Source organism: Ceratotherium simum, chromosome 1 (assembly GCF_057802395.1).
Source record: "Ceratotherium simum simum isolate JZ-2026a chromosome 1, ASM5780239v1, whole genome shotgun sequence".
NCBI lineage: Eukaryota > Metazoa > Chordata > Mammalia > Perissodactyla > Rhinocerotidae > Ceratotherium > Ceratotherium simum.
This window is the reverse complement of record NC_141900.1, coordinates 105,961,064-105,976,120: the sequence shown is the minus strand read 5'-3', so window position 1 is coordinate 105,976,120 and position 15,057 is coordinate 105,961,064.

Genomic DNA, 15,057 nt, shown 5'->3' with positions numbered 1-15,057 from the left:
AACACCCCACTTACATCAATGGATAGATCATGCAGACAGAAAGTCAACTGGGAAACAGTGACCTTAAATGAAACACTAGACCAGATGGACTTAATAGATATATATATAGAACATGCCATCTAAAAATAGCAGAATATACATTTTTCTCAAGAGCACATGGGACATTCTCAAAGATAGACCATATGTGGGGAAACAAAACAATCCTCAATAAATTTAAGAAGATTGAAATCATATTAAGCATATTTTCCGACCATAATGCCATGAAACTAGAAATCAACTACAAGAAGAAAGCTGGAAAAGTCACAAATATGTGGAGACTAAACAACATGCTACTGAACAACTATTGAATCAATGAAGAAATCAAAGGAGAAGTCAAAAAATACCTGGAGACAAGCAAAAATTAAAACACAACATACCAAAACTTATGGGATGCTGCAAAATAGTACTAAGAGGGAAGTTTATAGCAATACAGGCCTACCTCGACAAACAAGAAAAATCTCAAATAAACAATCTAACACTATAACTAAAAGAACTAGAAAAAGAAGAACAAACAAAGCCCAAAATAAGTAGAAGGAAGGAAATAATAAAATCAGAAGAGAAAAAAATGAATAGAGACTAAAAAAACAAAAACAGAAAGGATCAACAAAATTAAGAGCTGATTCTTTGAAGAGATAAACAAAATTGACAAACCCTTAGCCAGACTCACTAAGAAAAAAAGAGAAGGCTCAAGTAAATAAAATCAGAAATACAAAAGATTATAAGAGAATACTATGAAAAGCTATATGCCAACAAATTGGATAACCTAGAAGAAATGGATAAATTCTTAGAATCATACAACTTCCCAAAACTGAATCAAGAAGAAATAGACAATATGAATAGACCAATCACAAGTAAAGAGATTAAAACAGTAATCAAAAACCTCCCAAAAAACAAAAGTCCAGGGCCAGACAGATTCTCTGGTGAATTCTACCAAATATTCAAATAAGATTTAATACTACTCTTTCTCAAACTCTTCCAAAAAACTTAAGAAGGCGGGATGCTTCCTAACTCATTTTACAAGGCCAACATTTCCCTGATACTAAAACCAGACAAGGACAACACAAAAAAGGAAAGTTACAGGCCAATATCACTGATGAACATAGATGCAGAAATCCTCAACAAAATATTAGCAAATCAAATACAACAATACATTAAAAGATCATACACCATGACCAAGTGGGATTTATACCAGGGATGCAGGGATGGTTCAATATCCACAAATCAATCAATGTGACATACTACATTAACAAAATGAAGAATAAAAAGCACATGATAGTCTCAATAGATGCAGAGAAAGCATTTGACAAGATCCAACATCAATTTATGATAAAAACTCTCAATAAAATGGGTATAGGAGGAAAGTACCTCAACGTAAGAAAGGCCATTTATAACAAACCCACAGCCAACATCATACTCAATGGTGAAAAACTGAAAGCTATTCCTCTAAGAACAGGAACAAGATAAGGATGCCCATCCTTGTTAATCATATTCAACATAGTATTAGCAGTCCTAGCCATAGCAACTAGACAAGAAAAAGAAAAAAAGGGGGGGGATCCAAATTGGAAAGGAAGAAGTAAAACTGTCACTATTTGCAGATGACGTGATTCTATATATAGAGAACTCTAAAGAATCCACCAAAAAAATATTAGAAATAATTAATGAATACAGTAAAGTTGCAGAGTACAAAATCAACATACAAAAATCAGTTGCATTTCTATACACTAACAATGAACTAGCAGAAAGAGAAATCAAGAATACAATGTCATTTACAATTGAAAAAATAAGAATAAAATACCTAGGAATAAATTTAACCAAGGAGGTGAAAGACCTATACACGGAAAACAATAAGATGTTATTGAAAAAAGTCAAAGAAGACATAAAGAAATGGAAAGATATTCCATGCTCAAGGATTGGAAGAATAAACATAGTTAAAATGTCCACATTATCTAAAGCAATCTACAGATTCAAGACAATCCAAATAGGAATTCTAATGACATTCTTCACAGAAATAGAACAAAGAATACTAAAATTTATGTGGCAGAACAAAAGACTCCAAATAGCTAAAGCAATCTGTGAAAAATGAACCAAGCTGGAGGTATCACACTCCCTGAATTCAAAATATACTACAAAGCTATGGTAATCAAAACAGTATGGTAGTGGCACAAAAACAGACACACAGAACAATGGAACAGAATTGAGAGCCCAGAAATAAAACCACACATGTATGGACAGCTAATCTTCAACAAAGGAGCCAAGAACATACAATGTAGAAAGGAAAGTCTCTTCAATAAATGGTGTTGGGAAAACTAGACAGCCACTTGCAAAAGAATGAAAGTAGACCATTACCTTATACCAGACACACCAAAATTAACTTAAAATGGATTAAACACTTGAATGTAAGACCTGAAACCATAAAACTCCTAGAAGAAAACATAGGCAGTATGCTCCTTGACATCAGTCTTAGCAGTATCTTTTTGAATACCATGTCTCCTCAGGCAAGGGAAACAAAAGAAAAAATTAACAAATGGGACTACAGCAGACTAAAAATCTTCTGCACAGCAAAGGACACCATCAACAAAATGAAAAGACAACCCACCAACTGGGAGAAAGTATTTGCAAATCATATATCCAATAAAGGTCCAATTTCCAAAATATATAAAGAACTCACACAACTCAACAACAAAAAAATGAACAACCCTATCAAAAAGGGGCAGAGAATATGAACAGACATTTTTACAAAGAAGATATACAGATGGCCAACAGACACATGCAAAGATATTAACATCACTAACTATTAGGAAAATGCAAATCAAAACTACAATGAGATATCCCTTCACTCCCATCAGCATGGCTATTATTAAAAAGACAAGAAATAACAAGTGTCAGAGAGGATGTGGAGAAAAGGGGACTCTCATACATGGCTAGTGGAAATGCAAACTGGTGCAGCCACTATGGAAAACCATATGGGGATTTCTCAAAAAATTAAAAATAGAAATACCATGTGATCCAGCTATTCCACTACTGAGTATTTATGTAAAGATCATAAAATCACTGATTCAAAAAGATATATGCACCCTTATGTTCATCGCAGCATTATTCACAATAGCCAAGACGTGGAAGCAACCCAAGTGCCCATCAGTGGATGAATGGACAAATACATATGGATGGACATTGAGGGTATTACGCTAAGCGAAATAAGTCAGACAGAGAAAGACAAATACCGTGTGATTTCACTCATATGTGGAAGATAAACACATAGATAAGGAGAATATATTGGTAGTTATCAGAGGGGAAGGGGATGGGGGGAGGGCAAAAGGGGTAAAGGGACATATACTTATGGTGACATATGGAAACTAGACTTTTGGTGGTGAACAAGCTGCAGTCTACACAGAAGCAGAAATATAATGATGTACACCTGAAATTTACATAATGTTATAAACGAATGTGACCTTAATAAAATAATTTTTTTAAAAAAATGTAACACTTACCTAATTTTTTTAAATTGAATGTATATTAAGTAAAAAGCAACCATGATCTTGTTTTTAGGTGCTGGATATTGAGTTCGATCAATATGGAGTATTCCTTGATTTTTTCAAAGGAGACATTTAGAGGACTCCTGCCCATGACCAACCAGAATGACCAACTCTGCAGCCAGAAGTCAAAGGATACAATAGTACAATTGCCTCCAGTAAGACAGCATTCACTGCCTCCAATTACGCAACATCCCCCTGCAAGAAAGTCTCACCTCCTAGAAATCAATGATTCCACAAGCAACCCTAAGCTAGCACAATACTCAATTGCAATCCCTCATCAGCAGAATGGGCCAGGCCTGGATGTTGGGCAGAAAATCTCTAAAATAAAGCATACACAGCTCATCAAGAAAGAGCTAGTAATAATTTTCCAGAAAGTCAGAAGGACCAAGCGCAGATCCTTGTTTTTTTCAGAAATATAGTTGGAAAACACTACCTAAATCATGAAGAGATCTTGGAAGGAAAGAACTCTGGAGGCAGAGAAAATAAGGGTGGACTCACACAGGGGCAAACTATTGGCATCTGGGTCCATCAAAGAGCAGAGGAGCTCAGCCCTCCAATAATGGATTGTGTCGATGAACTTTGGCTAACGAAACACGGACTCAGGGTGAAGGCGGGGCTGGGACGAGAAGAACGCACCATTTCAAAGCAAACACTTTATTTAAGCTGGGATTCAGAGCACTTCCCCTGATCTGCGTGTCTCAGGGACCAGCCCTTAGGCCTGGGTCAGTGGGTGCTGGCGATACACCAGGGCACCTGGCACTCTCCTTGCTTGTCCCTGCTCCCCTCCCAACAGTTCACACGTGAAGAAACTAAGGTTCAAAAAGGTGTCGTTCATCCCCCAAGGGTGTCCCATTACTAAACAGAAGACGGACATTCAGACCCAATTCTGATGGCAGTGGCACCACCACTGACCGTCACCAAACGAGGCAGAGCGACGAGTGGGGCGGGTGCTCAGACATAGGCAGAGAGAAAAGGTGTGATTCGGACATGAGAAGAGGGAGAGGGCAGGGAGGCACTGCAGGTGGAGAATGGTGTGGCCTAGAGGCTAGGAGAAACCATCCACCCATGGAAGGCAATAGGCTAGTTTAGACACAGCATGATGTTGGTGCAGGGGAAGACCAGGAGAGAAAACAAAAAGTGCATGGGTCAGAATTTGGCAAACGCAGAACGCCACTTGAGTTTCATATTGTGAATCAAGTTTCAATGTGCATATTAGTCTTATTTCCTTTTTTCTTATAGTACATTTTGTGGAAAACCCCCAACAGCATAGCTGTGTTATTGGTATGCCTCTCAGGTCCCTCACTTGGATTGCTTTTAACATCCGTTTGATTCCATCTCAAGGCCCCAGGATCCCAGATGGCTGCATTCTAATATCCTCATGATCACAGAGGCTTAATTAAACGCCCTCAGATTGCCAAGTGCAGCATTCTAAGACAGCCGCCAAGTAGCTACTCCAAGACTGTCCCAAGTCTGGAGAAGTACCAGGGGTCACTGCATTGTCTCTCGCTGTGTGAAGAAGCAACCGTGAGCCCACACTCAGTCATTGTTATGCATAACAGGGAAGAGAGGAAAGAAAACCCTTCTGATTGAGAGATGCTTAGCTCTTCAGGACTGAAGGCGCGGACGTTCTGGGGACAGTGCTGTAAGTACATTTTCAGACAGAGTTCAGTTTTGATGTTTTCAAAGCTTTCCTTGAAGCTGGTCAAGACTCAGAGCTATTTGCATACTGAATGTGAAACAGCAGTGTGCCCTCACACCCCGTGAATACACAATTACCGGGAAGTGACCTGACTCCCTCCTTGTTTTCCTGCTATCTCCAGGCGTTCTCACCCTCTCAGAAGGTCATTGGGAGTCCGTGCTCTGAGGAGGAGACACACGCATCTTTTCGAGCGACAGGTAAGGAAAATGAACAATTAAGTCATGGGAAACATCCATGCCCCTGGCGCCTGGGGCAGTGCAAAGTTTTGATCTTCTGCAAACACAGGGCTACATGTCTTCAACAAACAGTCTGGGAAAGAGACACAAAAGATACTCTGCCAAAATCAGGACCTGGACCCAGAGACAAAAGCAAGGTGAAAGGTCAAGGCGAGTTGGGCTCCTGGGCAGGACTGGGAACCGAAAGCTGGGGTATTGGCTCGACTCAGCAGTCCAACTTGGGACACTTGAGCCTACAATGGTGTCCATTTCCTGTTAAAGAGAATGACCAAATAATTTGCTGGCGACCCTTCTGAGAGCAAAAGGGGCTGCTATTAACAATTACCCAGAACAAAACTTGTCCAGGGATATCCGGACACAAGTCATCCTACTATTACATCGGGTCCAATCTCCTCTTCCCGACAAGCAGAGCCCCCCACATCCTACCGCACACTCCCTGACCTCAGTAAGATCACCTTATGGCCCCCAGGCTGGTCACTTACTGGTCCTGATAACTGTCCAGAGCCTGCTTCCCTATCCTGCCAAACACGTGCACGTGTGTGTGCACCCACATACACATGTGCATCCAGGCACGTGCACACGCATGTGCACACGCACGGATGTGTGCTAGGCACATCCTTCTGACCCTAGACTCTTCCACTCTGCAGTTCCTTGTTCTCCATCTGGGCCAATCCGAATTTCCCGCACTCTTCATGGTAGCTCAAGTCCATCCCAGCCCTCCCCATCCGTCTCCGTCTGCTTCCAGCAGGAGAGCTCTATGCGATTTACACGAATGCTACAGAACCTCAGATCCTTGGGTCCTCACCTTCCAAACAAACCAGCGGTGGGAGGAAGGACGGCGAGCGAGGGAGACAGGCATGAGGTGGTGGTGACAGCGATCATTTCCTCTCCGAGAGGTTGTCAAAACCGTTTTCATTTGCTGAATGTCATTCCACTCAGAAAACACTCCCTTCACTGCAGCTGCATGTGGCTGGGCGAGAATGTAGCCCACCCACCACCTGCTCCCTCTTCGTCTGGCAGCGCCCGTCCCACAGGCGTCCCGGCAAAGAGCTCCCTTTCCTGGTCCCGCCTGGCTCTTGTTCTGTCGTCGACGGGGCTGGAATTCAGGGCCCCTTGACCTCGGACCCACCATCCTTCTCTGTAAAATGGGTGTGATCGACCTGTTAGACCCGCCTCTGGAGGTTGTAGGAGAACTAAGCGAGAATATAGATAAGGCAAAAACAGCTTCTCTGCGGTGTAGAATCTTCCGTATTGAGCAGCTGATTATCCGCCCATCCCAGCCTCTGCACCCTGTCCTGCCCGAGGCCCCTGCCTGGCTGCAGCCCCACCTGGCTCAGGTAAGAGGCTTCCTCCCCTGCCCAGCGAAAAGCGAACCTCAGCATTCCTGCTGCCCCCCTAACCCTGAGATCCCGCTCCTCTGTAACCGCTGCCTTCACTGGGTCTCCTCGGCTGAGAGCTTTGGTGCAATTCTGTTTCCTGCCCGGCCCCAGACTGGTGAAAGCACAAAATCCTGTGTATGATAGAGACACTGTGCTGGGAGCGCAGACGGTGTTGATTAACAGGATGAAAACAGCATGAGTGAAGGGGTCTTTGGAAGAAAGCCGGGCTGGAAGGAAACAAGCAGGATTTCAATGTGACCGTGTGTCCCTGCTGGTTTCTCGAGGACGTCCCAGGTCACACCTGGCGTCCCAGCATGATCATTAATAGCACCTCCTTACACTCTCAGAAGTGTCCCGATTTAGACAAGTTAAATGGTGAGACAGGGAAAAGCAGCCCTGACATCCAGGAGCTGGCCTGGACCTCGCAGCTGCCTGGGTGCAGATCCTGGTGTCCTCCTGGTGAGCACGGACGATTGCACAGAGCATCAACACCAGACAAGGCTGTCTGCATGCGGCCATGAGAGACCAAGACAAAATAAGACCCCTCAGTAACCGAGTCTGAAGGCGGACAAAACGTGAACATGGTAGCCGAACAGCCCTTGACCCTGGCTAATAGGAGTTATTGCAGCTTCTTCAACACTATCAGCCTCAGCCTAGTCTTCCCGCTTTCCAGATAAGATTATTAAGCTCCCTAAGCAGAGAATCACTCCCACTTCTTCCCGACAACAACCAATCCACAGCAAAGCCTCACTTCCTTAAACCATCCCCAAAATCACCTGGCATGAGCCCAAACACTATAAATCTTTTCTAACACCCTCTCAGTGGATGCCCCACGGTTCCCATCAAAGGCGCCTTCTCCTTTGCTACATGAGGTGAACAACTCTCAGCTCGGACATGTTCCTAGCGGCTTTTGGCTGGAGGACTTTGGCAGTGGCCCCCAGACTTGTGAAATAGAGAATGGAGGCAGGGCTGTTAAGCCAGAACACACACTTGGAGTTGGAAATAAGCAAGGCAAGTCCTGAGAACCCCAAAATTGAACTTGCTTCCATTTATCACTGCTGGCCTCTATGTTGCTTTCCCTTCCAGACCTCTTCTCCAAAATAATCATAAATCAATTTTAAGTTCCTACAGTTCTGACTGCAGGACTTGAAGGAAAAGCCTGGAGTGATTGTCACATCCCACAAAACATCCGAATGAGCTCTTGGGTTAGTCTATCCATGTACAGTGTTAAGCAAACTTAGTACGTGATAATGAGTGTTAAATAATATTTATCCACTCACAACCACTTTCCATTTGCAAATTAGATCTAAAAGACTAGTAGGATGCTGATCACTTCTGAGGGATATTGAGTCCCTGCAGCTGAATCATTACATTTTCCAAAATACTTCACATAATTAAGTTTTATTCAGAGAGTAGCTCAAATATCCACTTGGGATCGTTTATGGCTCACCTTAAAGCTAGAAAACCAAAGGTTTGTATTTTTGTTTCCCAAATAATCTTGTATCCATAGCAGTAGGTCAACATAATTGAATAGTTTGCCTTTTTTTTTCAGCCCTAGGTATGGAAGCTGCTACTCTCTCTGTATTTGTAGTGATTCATTCGAGGACACACAGTGATGAATGACCTAGTGAGAAGATCTCCTACAGGGGGATCGGGAGCAAGGGAAACTTTCCACTCTCCTGGAAACGGTCAAGTTCGCGTTGTTGTGCCTTAGATGCGAGAGGTGTTTGTCCTCACCCTGCCTCTGCAGGGTACCTGTTGTCTTTATCCTTCCCGCCCCAGCTCTCTGCAGCACCCTCTCAGTGATGCTGTATCGTGGACCTGGGACAGGCACTCAGAGATTCTGAGTGCAAAGGACTCCAGAAGCACATCAAAGGCAATTTAACGTCAATATGCCTACCGACAGCCACCCTTAGAAGCGTGGGTCTAAGAGACAGGAAGAAGAGAAGAAACAGTGAATTTTAAACACATTACTCAGACGATCAGAAGCCCCATGATCACAATCATGCGATGTCGGAAATCATCTGAATTATCTAGTGCAAGCTTCTTATTTATTTAATAAATGAACATATAAAGAATGATACCTAGGAAGGTAAGATGAGACTTTACCAAAGGTCATCCATTAGAAAGATGCAGCAGGAACATAGATCTCTTGAAATCCAACTCATTACAGGCTCTCTTAAAAAGTTTATTCCATTTTCTTACACACTATGTTTTGGATAATTTAAGTCAATCAAGACACTGAAAATTATTACCATTAGGATAAAGCCCTACTTAATTCCCTAGCCCAGTCAGACAAGGCCTCATTCCCCAGATTAAAATTTATTTGCTTCCCCAGATTAAAATTTATTTGCTTCCAAAGATAAAAGTATGATAACTAAACATAATAAATAAATTTTTTAAAGATGTCTTGCACTCTGGTTCCTTAGTTAATCTGTCTTATCTCAGCCCTGTGATGGTATTTATACTGTGTGATTTTTACTCAATAAATGATTATATTCTCTCCAATAAAGGAAAAAGCAGAGCATGCACATGCACATGTTCTACGTGACAACCTTGAGGTAGGCACTGTGGATTTTCCCATTAGACTGCCATGACCTGGAAAGATGAAATGTAAGTTATTAATTTTTGTGTGTGTGAGGAAGATCAGCCCTGAGCTAACATCCATGCTAATCCTCCTCTTTTTGCTGAGGAAGACCGGCTCTGAGCTAACATCTACTGCCAATCCTCCTCCTTTTTCTCCCCAAAGCCCCAGTAGATAGTTGTATGTCGTAGTTGCACATCCTTCTAGTTGCTGTATGTGGGATGCGGCCTCAGCATGGCCGGAGAAGCGGTGTGTCGGTGCGCGCCCGGGATCCGAACCCGGGCCGCCAGTAGCGGAGCACACGCACTTAACCGCTAAGCCACGGGGCCGGCCCGAAATGTAAGTTATTTTTAAAGACAGTAATCCACAAATAGGTATTGAGTACTTGCAAGTCTATGAAGACAGAGATGGATGATGTGACCCATGAGGTCCACAGTGCCAGGCGTTGACTGAGGTGCTGGTGTGTCTACCTCTATGCAAGTAAGTGGTATCCTTTATCCAGTGTCAAGAATGTGTAGTGTCTTTCTGTCAGAGGAAGAACACACTTCATATAAAGCAACCGCCAACCAACAGAGCCACCAGATTGGAGGGACGACCTGTCAGGTCCACCCGGAAACCCACTCCCTCCCTTTATCAGGGGAGAGTTTTACCCTCCTGTCCCCTCCCACCTCTGTGGGGACTCTGGATACGTATCTAGCTGAAAACCCAGGGAAAGTTATCAGAAGCAACCTCAGCACACTGCTGAGTACCTATCATGAGACCAGGTGAATTGGGGGTCTCAGGTTCCCGCGGGACACAGTCTGGACACTCAAAACGGAGAATCAAATTGAGGAGAATTAAATAAAGGTGTCCATTAGTGAATAAACAGAACACGCTCCTGACGAAAACACATTGAGCCGAGATCGCACAGTATAAACCACGGCAGTGCTGAGATAAGACAGATGAACCGAGGAACCAGAGTGCAAGATATCTTGATTTTTTTTTCATTTATTCTGTGCTTATATTTGAGAGCAAATTAATTTTAGGCTGGAGAGTGAGATGCTCTGATGAGATAGCAATTGCCTAGGGTTCGGGTTGAAGGAAACCAATAAGAGACAGTGAAGCACCTGACGCCACCACAGCAGGGACCCTGTACCATTCCTAGTCTGGAGGGAGGGCAAGGAGCCATTACCAGAATCTGGAGAGCGGGAGCTGGTGCTGTAGGAGACGAGGACTCCCTCGTACCCCCAAGAGGAGCCGTGGTCTTTGTAGACGGACAGAGTCACTGCAGTGGGCAGCCTGGCAGAGACAGAGACAGAGAGCCCAACCTCTCCTGCTCCCGATGCCTCCTGTTGTCCACACCTAACTGGAATCCAGAAGATCAGGGAGCCGTGTTGCAGCAAACCATAAAGGTCAACTTCCCTGACCCAAAGCAGTGAGTCCAGCACGGTAAGTCTCCCAAGAGCACCAACACAAGAGCAGCCCCAGACCTCAGCCTGCCAGAGCACTTTCTTACATGGAGAAGACAGTATCTGTCACCAAGGATTCAGGTTAGCAGAGATAAAACAGGGTGCGCTTTGAATCAGACACACCAAAATTGTAATCCTACCAGGAGTTAGGTTTAGGCTCAGGACAGTTAAGTATCTCAATCAATATAATAGAGTAATAATGCTGACACCACCCACCTCCAGATCGATTTCCTCTCCTAAGTATCTGGCTTCCACCGCCCCAATGACCATGCCTTCTTATTTCTTTTGACAAGCTCGTTTAATTTGAGCAGAAAGACCATCTCCTTGAAATGGAAAAGATTTGGGTAGTCAGTTCCTTTTATCAATTTTCCCTTCTAGGAAAAGCCTTCTATCCATCACTTTTCTTCCTCAAAACCATTAGTCAATCAGCGAGAAAGGAACCAGTGCTTTGGCTGTGCAGGCGGGTGACATACGAGGGCATTAATTTTTCTGAGCAGGCGCTTTGGTCTGCCATTTGCCTAACCAGCAGCAGACACACACGGTGTAACAGATAAGATCGTTAAGATTACCATGGCCTTTTATGAGAGATAACTAAGAGTGATTAGAAATGTTCACACTGCGGACTTAAAGAATGCAGCCCAGCCGTGAAGGATTGCTTCCATGTGAACCCATATACTGACTGCAGCCATGGAACCAAGAGATCCTTCCTAGGTATTCTGCTTAGTATGAAGGACAACCAAAAACACGTCTTCTAAGTGTCTTACATAGTGCCCTTCTCCCACTCATGAACATGCAGTGGCTCCCCAGTCCCCGCAGGAACACAGGCAGAAGGTTTCAGATGAGATTCAAGATCTCCACAGGCTGAATTCACCATGAACCTCAGACCCTTCATCTGCCAGTAGACGCTCTGCTCTTTACTCAGGCCCAGCTGGCTCTCTGCAGCTGCCAGTGAAGACCATCTGTAAATTCCAGTGGTACAGTGTGTAAAACTTTGATCCACAACAAGTGAAAGTTGGTGTAGAAATAGCAGCAGCACCAATATGGATAGTTTCTTTGGAATTCTTAGGTGAAAACTTAGCAGAGAAATATTAATAGCTTCCTGAACCCAGAATGTCAACAGTTTATAAAGATTTCACACAAAAGTGACTAGTCAGCTTCACTTTATCTGTGGAAGAAAAAGTCATAAAATTTCCAGCTGGATTTGGTAAGGCCTTGCTATTAGTCCCTTTTTCATCAGTACTCCTGTAGGACGGAGTAGGCGTTCAGCTCATATGTTTAATGAAGCTTTAGCTTACAGCTTCTAGACTTCGGGAGACTTCCTAATTATGGATGATCTTAGTAACAGTCCTAAAAGTCACAGGGCCTAGAGAAAATACTTAATTCCTTCTCAATGTAGCCGGGAACTATTCTCAGACAAGATGTTATTAATCCTCGTGGATACAAGAAATCTTGGAAATGCAGAAATATGCAAGAAAATACCTGTGAATTCCACCACCCAGTTTGTTCCCCTATCTGCTGACCCAGCTTCATCCCACCCAGCCCTCAACCTAAAGGGTGTCCTTTCCCTGCCAGCCCCTGAAACAAACAGAGTTCCACTCTGTTATGCAGGACTGTGTTCCTCCCCTGAGAAAAGATGCTGAGTGCTAACCCCCAGTACCTGTGAATGTGACCTTGTTTAGAAATACGGTCTTTACAGAGCTAGTCAAGTTAAAATAAAGTCATTATCATGGGCCCAATTTGTCCTTAGAAAAGGGGGAAATTTGGACACAGAAACAGACATGCACACAGGAAGAAGGCTATGCAAAGAGGAAAGCAGAGATCACGGTGATGTATCTACAAACCAAGGAATGACAAAGATTGCCAGCAAACTATCAGCAGCTCTTGGAGATGCATGGAACAGATTCTCCCTCACAGCCTTCAGAAGGAACTCACCCTGCCAACGCCTTGATCTCAGACTTCTAGGCTCCAGTGCTATGAGTCAACACATTTTTGTTGTTTTAGCCCCCTATTTCATGGTTCTTTGTTATGGTAGTCCTAGGAAACAAATGCACTCTTTCCCTACTGTGGTTCACAGGCTGAGAGCGCTGTACCGCCATGGGTGTCTCTCTCTTCCCCCTGGATAGCTAGTTCTGGGGGAGCCACGGCAGGCACAGCCCTCCAGAGAGGCCCACATGCTGAGGAATCCAGCCTCCTCCCAACAGCCACGTGAGTGAGCTTGGAAAAAGGACCTCCAGCCGCAGTTGAGGGGACCACAGCCCTGGCCAACAGCTTGATTGCGTCCCCATGAGAGACCCTGAGCCAGACCCCCCAGCTAAGTCACGCCCATTTGTAGCTTTAAGCTGCTAAGATTTGGAGGAATTTCTTATGCAGCAATAATGAATACAGATGGCTTTCAGGATTTCAGACACTTAGGTGATTTCACGTGTGTTCCTTACCAACAAGCTCATTTGGAGGGCAGATAAGCCATTTTTATCGGGAACCAAGGAGTTTGTTGTGTCAAAAATTAATGTGCCGAGCACCAGAGAATGATTGAAGATTCCATCCTTTTAACACAAAGATGATTGCACAGTATGTGCTGCTCCTCCAAGATCCCCTCTGCAGGACCATGTACTCAGACCCAGCTGCTGGGAACACGAGCTGAGGGCTCATAGCTGCCCTGCTGTTGGGAATTGCCCTCAGCCACATGGAACTGCCTACTCAAGGTTACAACCTGTCAGTGACTTGTTGATGCGGGGATCCAAAGGTGAGCCCTCTCCCTCACTCTGGAAGAAATCTGCAGATACAGCCCAGCTCCAGACAGGACTGTCTGAGGCCAAAGCTGCAACTACTCCTCTGCCCAGTCCTGCATAACCTTCCCTCACTACTGGAGTTTCAACCCCGAGTGCCCCTTGTCAATTATTTTTTTTATTTGTGCTTTCTTTTTTTTCAACCAAGTTAACTGTTGCTTTGTGTATTTATTAACTTTCAAAAAAAGGAGGGTTTCAATTTATTCATTTGGCATAGAGTTTTCTAAATTCTTATTTTCTGCTTTTAACTTGATAATTTCCCATCATGTGCTAGCTTGGGGTTTGCTTTGTTGCTTAATTGCTAGTTTTGTGAACTGATTCTTTAATTCGTTTACTTTCATTCTTTCATTTTTATTGATAATCGTTAGTACTGTGAATTTCCTTCTGATCACTTGTAGTTTTAATTATCAGTCCTTTTTTGAAATTCTATAAGATCAACTTGCACTTCCCTTTTCATCCAAGAGTTGTTTAACAACATTGTTCCAGGTGGAAGGGCCTTTGTCTTTTTGGATTGTGTTAATAAACTAATTTTACTGTACTGTAACCAAAGAAATTTGTAATATTTCACTTTTTGGACTTAACTGATGTCTATGAATGTTTACTAATATACAATTAAGTTTTGTAAATGGACCATGTGAACTTGAGAAGACAGTGTATTCTCTATTATCAGAATGCCTCCTTCAGTATGGATCCATCAGATTTTCCCTATAATACTGTTAGGTCTTGAAGTGAAGTCAGCATCATGGCGGAGTGAGCTTCCCCCATTTAACTCTCCCCCTCTAAAACACAACAAAAAGGACATTCATATTCCACCAGAAGCTATTCACACAACCCAGGGGACATCTGAGGCACCCAGACAGCCATACACCCAAGGACTGAGGTGCTGGAATCCCCAGAGTATGTGGAAGGAGGTAAGAGGAGCTCCCTTCCTTCCCCAAGTACTGCGACCCAGAGACTGAAACCACACGGCTCTCAGAGGAGGGGGAGGGGAGGCTCGCCACGTGAAAACTGGCACTCTCCAAGACCCCTCAAAGCCCGAGGGGATCCTCTCATGCAGGGAGTGGAACTGTTGCAAGAGTAGTTTCAACAAGCTAGCCTCTCAGGAGAGCAGAGAGTGACAGCCAGCCAAGAAACCTCTGGGATGGGGAGGCAAATGTAAGCGACCCTCCCCCACCCGGTCTGCCCAACTGGCGCTTCAGCACAGCAGCGCTTCAGCTCAGCCCCGTCCCCAGAGGCAGTGGCACCCAGGTGCCCGGACCCAACCAGCAACAGGGCGAGCCTGCACCCCCGCACCAGAGGCGGCGGCAGCTCAGGCCCCATCATGCCACAGCCCCAGCTGCTCCAGCTGAACCA